Genomic DNA, 7,279 nt, shown 5'->3' on the forward strand with positions numbered 1-7,279 from the left:
GGGTGTGCAAGAGGCAGCCCATCAATGTTTCTCTCCTTCGCTCTCTAAAAATTAATAATAATGCTCAATTAGTATTTGACAAAAGAGGCATGAACATACAATGGAGTCAAGACAATCTCTTCAATAAATGGTGTGGGGAAAATTGGACAGATACATGCAAAAAAATGAAACTAGACCACCAACTTACACCATACACAAAAATAAACTCAAAATGGATAAAGGACTTAAACATAAGACAGGAAACCATAAAAATACTAGAGGAATCCACAGGCAGAGAAATCTCAGACATATGCCGAAGCAATTTATTCACCGATACCACTCCTAAGGCAATGGAAACTAAAGAGAAAATAAACAAATGGGACTACATCAAAATAAAAAGCTTTTGCACAGCAAAAGAAACCATCAACAAAACAACAAGAAAGCCCACTGTATGGGAGAACATATTTGCCAATGTTATCATTGATAAAGGTTTAATCTCCAACATTTGCAGGGAACTCATACAATTTAATAAAAGGAAGATAAGTGATCCAATAAAAAAAATGGGCAAAGGACCTAAATAGATACTTTTTGAAAGAAGACAGAAGGAAGGCCAAGAGACATATGAAAACATGCTCAAAGTCAGTAATTATCAGAGAGATGCAAATCAAAACGACAATGAGGTACCATCTCACACCTGTCAGAATGGCTATCATCAACAAATCAACAAATGACAAGTGCTGGCAAGGATGTGGAGAAAAAGGAACCCTCGTGCACTGCTGGTGGGAATGCAGACTGGTGCAGCCACTATGGAGAACAGTATGGAGTTTCCTCAAAAAACAAAAAATGGAACTCCCATTTGACCCAGTAATCCCACTTCTAGGAATATATCCCAAGAAACTAGAAACACCAATCAGAAAGGATATATGCACCCCTATGTTCATAGCAGCACAATTCACCATAGCTAAGATTTAGAAACAGCCTAAATACCCATCAGCAGATGAGTGGATTAGAAAACTATGGTACAGCCTAGAGAAACAAAGATGGAAGCATAGGTAAACACCTAAACTGCCTCGCACAACAATTTCAAAACTACAACTAAAAGACAAAATGGACATCATCCAGAACCACAGGAAGGCTGGCTGAGTGGGAATTCTACAACTAGAAGGAAAGAGAAAAGCACACTGAGACTCAGAGGAACTGCAGGAGGCAGAGGTACTGAGATGCGTGCGTGCGCGGAAAGGACTGGCAACTGAGTGCGTGGCTGGCTTTCTCAAGCGGGAGGGAGACAAAAGCTCCTGACTGCACTGAACTCCAGTTGCTGGCGAGACTCGGGGGACCCAGACTCATTCAGGGAGAAACTGGACTGTGGCAGTGGGCGGAACTTGAGGGCGGCTTTCTCTCAGAGGTGCTTGCAGCGATTACCATGGGACACTGAGACACAAGGGCCTATTAGGGCAGGGCTGACGGAAAACCAATGCTGTCTGCTCCTCCCTGAGACTCTGCCCCATTCAAGCTGAGCACAGAGGCTTTTGCAAGTCTTCTCCCATAAGGTTGTCTCCAGCACAGAAGTTCTCCCAATGTAGACACAGCTGATCCTCACAGCCAATTGGCCTGGAGGTCAGTTCCTCCCAGTGATACCAACAACAATCAAGACTTAACTACAACAAGGCTGTACACACAGTCCACAAAGGGGTGCACCAAGAATGTCCACCTCAGGTAACTGGGGAGGCCGACCCACTGGGCCCTATAGGACACCTAGCACACAAAGCCACTCTATCAACTCAGGGAAGCAGTGAAAATGTGGAGGCAAAGAAACAGATCACAAACGAAAGAAATGGAGGAAGACAAATGACTGGATATAGAATTCAAAACCATGGTTATAACGTTTTTCAAGAATTTTCTAGAAAAGGCTGATAAATTTAGCGAGACCCTCGAGGATATGAAAAAGGACCAACTAGAAATTAAGCATACACTGACTGAAATAAAAAATATTATACAGAGATCTAACAGCAGACTAGAGGATTGCAAAAATCAAGTCAAAGATTTGAAATACAAAGAAGCAAAAAACAACCGGAAAAGCAAAAAGAAAAAAGAATCCAAAAATATGAAGATAGTGTAAGGAGCCTCTGGGACAACTTCAAGTGTACCACATCCGAATTATTGGGGTGCCAGAAGAAGAGAGAGAGCAAGATACTGAAAACCTATTTGAAGAAATAATGACTGAAAACTTCCCCCACCTGGTGAAAGAAATAGACTTACAAGTCCAGGAAGTGCACAGAACCCCAAACAAAAGGAATCCAAAGAGGACCACACCAAGACACATCATAATTAAAATGCCAAGAGCAAAAGACAAAGAGAATATTAAAAGCAGCAAGAGAAAAAAGTTAGTTACCTACAAGGGAGCACCCATACGACTGTCAGCGGATTTCTCAACAGAAACTATGCAGGCCAGACAAGAGTGGCAAGAAATATTCAAAGTGATGAATAGCAAGAACCTACAACCAAGATTATTCTACCCAGCAAAGCTATCATTCAGAATTGAAGGTCAGATAAAGAGCTTGACAGATAAGAAAAAGCTAAAGGAGTTCATCACCACCAAACCAGTATTATATGAAATGCTGAAAGGTATTCTTTAAGAAGAGGAAGAAGAAGAAAAAGGTAAAGATAAAAATTATGAATAACAAATACATATCTATCAACAAGTGAATCTAAAAATCAAGTGAATAAAAAATTCTGATGAACAGAATAAACTGGTGAATATAATAGAATCAGGGGCATAGAAAGGGAGTGGACTGACAATTCTCAGGGGAAAAGGGGTGTGGGGGGTGCGGGAAGAGACTGGACAAAAATCGTACACCTATGGATCAGGACAGTCGGGGGGAGGGTAAGGGCAGAGGGTGTGGTGGGAACCGGGTGGAGGGGAGCTATGGGGGAAAAAAGAGGAACAATTGTAATAATCTGAACAATATAGATTTATTAAATTTAAAAAAAAGAAAACCATGGTACATCTACACAATGGAATACTACGCTGCTATAAAAAAGAAGGAATTCTTACCATTTGCAGCAGCTTGAATGGAACTGGAGAGCATTATGTTAAGTGAAATAAGCCAAGCAATGAAAGAAAAACACCACATGATCTCACTCATTTATGGAAAATAAAGAACATTATAACCTGATGAACAAAAAGATAGATACAGAGGCAGTAACAGACTGTCAAATTATAGCAGGAAGGCTGGGGAGTGTTGGGGAGGGAAGAAAAGAGATCAACCAAAGGACTTGTATGCATGCATATAAGCACAACCAATGGACACAAGATACTGGGGCGTGGGATGAGGGCATGCAACAGAGGGTAGGGGAAGCTGGGGGAAGATCAATGGGGGAAAAAAGGAGATATGTGTACTACTATATATAATACATTAAACAATAAAAAAATTAAAAAATTAATAAAAATATCTAAAAATAAAAAACACTACTGGGTACTGTGGGGGATGCAAATCTTACCAGTCCATAGTATCTTGTGAAATGCTTGAGGAGATTAGACTGTGAAAGCCACCCCTGCCTGACCTGTTGCTCTTTAACCTCAGTCTGAGGAGCTGTGAAGTGGAACACCTGGGCCTGGAGAAAGTTCCTCAAAAGACTGGGACTGTTGTTATCACCCACAATGCAAGGGCAAGGTCTGTACCTAACCCAAATATAGTACCTGACATCTAATGAGTTCTCAGTAAATATTTATGGGATGAATAGATGGATGAATGAATCAATGAGTCCAATGTGCTATTTCCACTCTACCATGCTGACTCTCTAAGATGATAAAAACTCGATTAATTTACTACTATTAGAAGACATCACCCCAGCCCTCAGGGAGGTCCTCACCCCACAAGTAATTTGGGGACCAGGAAGAGGTTGCCTTATTCTATTCAGGTTGTTATAACAGAATAACATAGATGGGGTGACATACACAACAGAAATTTATTTTTCACATTTCTAGAGGCTGGGAAGTCCAAGATCGAGTTGCCTACAGGTTCAGTGTCTGGTGAGGACCTGCTTCCTGGTTCATAGAAGGCTGTCTTCTAGCTCTGTCCTCAAATGGTAGAAAGGGAAGGGAGCTCTCTGAGGTCTCTTTTATAAGATCACCAATCCCATCTCCTTCCAAAGACCCTACCTCCAAATACCATTGCACAGGGGATTAGGTTTCTACATATGAATTTAGGGGACACAAATATTCAGTCTACAGTAGAGATACCCAAACCTTAGTTTTCTGTATAAATATCACTAGGGACCTTGCTTAACCAGCAGCTTCCTGTACCCACCCCAAAGATACTGAAACAAAATCTCTATAAGAGAGGCCTTGCCTTTTCTGTTTTCTTTCTGAAACTTTTTATTGTTGAAATTTTCAAACATATACTAAAGTAAAACCAATAGTATAATGAACCCCAAGTCCCTGTACCCAACACAAAAAATTTTCAACACATGACAATCTAGTTTCATTTAGATCCCCACCCACTTTCTCTCCAAATCCCAGGTATTATATTGTTTAATCCATACATACCTCTGCTTATATTTCTAAAGGATAAATACTTTTAAAACACAAAACATTCCTAAATTAATTAACAGTAATTCCTTAATACTATCAAATGTGTAGTCATATTCAAATTTCCCCAATTATCCCATAATTTTTTTACAGTTTTGCTCAAATCGGGATCCAAACAAGATCGATATCTTGCAACTAGATATGTCTAAATCATTTTTTAACTTTTTAAATAATTTTAGGCTCACATAGAGGTTGCAAAAATAATAGAGTTCCTACGTACCCTTCACTCAGCTTTCCCCAATGTAACATATAATAACCAGAATGATCAAAACCATGAAATTGACATGCATACAATATAAATACAGACTTTATTTTGGATCTCACCAGCTTTTATATGCACTCATTCTTTATTTTTTCCTTTTGTTTATAGTCCTATGAAATTTTAGGTTTGTGGAACCACAGTCAGGATACTATCACCCAGAGAAGAAAGTCCCTTGTGCTATGTATGCCTTTATAGTCAAACTTTCCTTCTCAGTCCTAACTCCTGGCAACCACTGATCTGCTCTCCATCACTATAATTTTGTCATTTTGAGAATGTATATAATAAAATTATATAGTATGCAATCTTTTAAGATTAAATTTTTTCACTCAGCACAATGCCTTTGAAATCTAGCCAAGTTGCTACAACTCTCAATAGCCAGTTTGTTTTATTGCTGAGTAGTATTCCATATGAAGTCACTTTTAACTTACAGGTTTTCCCTTACCTCTTTTGTTTTCTTGACATTTATGTGTTAAGAATCTGTCCTATAGAATTTTTGTCATTCTGGATTTTGCTGATTTCCTCTATTCCCAGTCCCTCCTGAAACTGAGAGATCTCCAGGCTTGGTCAGAATCAGATGGTCTTCTGTAAGGAACCCCCATCCCCACTGGCAACGCTAAGGCTGGTATTACTGAAAACACTTGGAGAAAGGATGCTGAGAGGAGGGAAGAAAGGGCCATGGGGACTGTGGTAGCCTGAGGAGGGTTAGAACTGGGGTCATGCTCTAGGCAGGCAGCCCCAGAGGCTGAAAGGGAGGCACCACAGTGGCAGAGGAAGTAGGCTTGGACAGAACTTCCTGTGCAGGCTTCATGGTGGGTTCCATGGAAGGCTGAGCCTGGGACACTGGCAAACTGTCACCACAGCCTACCTTCTAACCCCCAACCACCCTGCCACCATCTATCACCTCCACTCCTGGGACACCCCTGAGTTGGGAACTAACCCAAGTGGTTGGAGGGCATGCATCTATAGAGGGCAATGCCCACCACAGCTATGTTGGAGGTCAGGTCAGGTTGGGGAGGGTGTTACGAAATTATCTTATGGCTCTTATGCATACCAGGCTTCCACCACAGGCTCTATAGGTATCCTTCCCAAGATGGAAATCCTGAAACCTGGAGAGGTGAGGGCTATGCCTCCCACTCAAGGGGTGGGCAGGGAGCAGGGAGGGAAGAGGGACCTTGGAGCACAGAACACTTGAGTCTGAGGTTCTCAGGCTCAAGAGGGCCCTCCTGCTCTTCAGAGGGACTAAAGCCCTCTAAAGTCCATGTCACAGTGGCTGTGCCACTTTTGCTTGCACATTCATTCTCCCCACCCCCACCCCAAGAAGTGAGTACAGCCATCCAGGCTACATGGTTGGACAGCCCTGATATGTCAAGTGTCCTCTCATGTTGTCCTGGTCACTGCCCCTTGTCTTCCAGGACCACAGGAACAGGGCCATCCCTCTTCTACACAAGAGCCTGTTGGGGCTTGAAGGCAGCACCCCAAAAAGACTGACCACAGCCTTCTGCTGACCCTCACAGCTCTTCTGTGGGGCATGTATTGTTGTGGTTTCCATTTTACAGAGGGGGAAATAGGCTCAGAGAGGACAAATGCCTTGTCCAAGGTCATACAGAATTTTAATGTACATTCTTTTCAACATTGTCTTTCAAACTAAAGGAAGTCTAACCTCAATTCCTCTTATTGCAATGAGGCTATTCTTTGTTTTTTCCTAAATGTGCCAGGATGAAAGATACTGCAGGAATCTGGGCAGGAAAAGGCAGAGCTGAAATAGAAACTTTTTCTTGGGAGATTGAGGAGAAGGTGGGCCCCATCCGGCTCCTCCACTGGAGCTGTGGCCTAAGCTCGAGGAGCATACCCAGCCCACAGCAATCATACTGCAAAGGACTGGGGGGTCTAACGGGGCCTCCCCCACCTCCCTTCCTCTGATTTCTGGCCAGGTTTCCCCATTGGAGTTTCCAGAAGCCTGAGGGGTGATCTGGGGGTGCTGTAGCTCATTCTGAGAGGAGTGTAGGTACGGGGAAACTTTTCTGGCATAGGAGAGACTGGGAAGTCCCCAGGGAGAGACTCCTCTGTATCAGTGGTGTCACAGGTACAGGCTTACAGGGGCAAGAGCAGGAAGCTTGTCCTGATAAGGCACTTGGAATGGTGTGGATGGAAGATGCTTTTGTAGTGCAGATGGGGAAAATTGAAGCCCAAAGAAGGACAGGGGCTTTCCTAGAGACACACGGCAGGGCCGGAGCCCAGGTCTGGATACCACCCCCTGCCACTGGAGCTCCCAAAGAGGAGCCATGTTCTTTCAGTGGAAAAGAGTATGTCCGCAACTAGGTTCTCAATGGTTCCCACCAAGCTTCAGAGACAGGGCCCTCTTTGAGCCACCTGTCATACGCAGGAAACAGTGGCAGGGAGCAGTGCCTGTAGAGTTACAGCATGCCACCAGGGAGTATAGGAGTAAC

This window comes from Plecotus auritus, assembly GCF_963455305.1.
Source record: "Plecotus auritus genome assembly, chromosome: 2".
Taxonomy (NCBI): Eukaryota; Metazoa; Chordata; class Mammalia; order Chiroptera; family Vespertilionidae; genus Plecotus; species Plecotus auritus.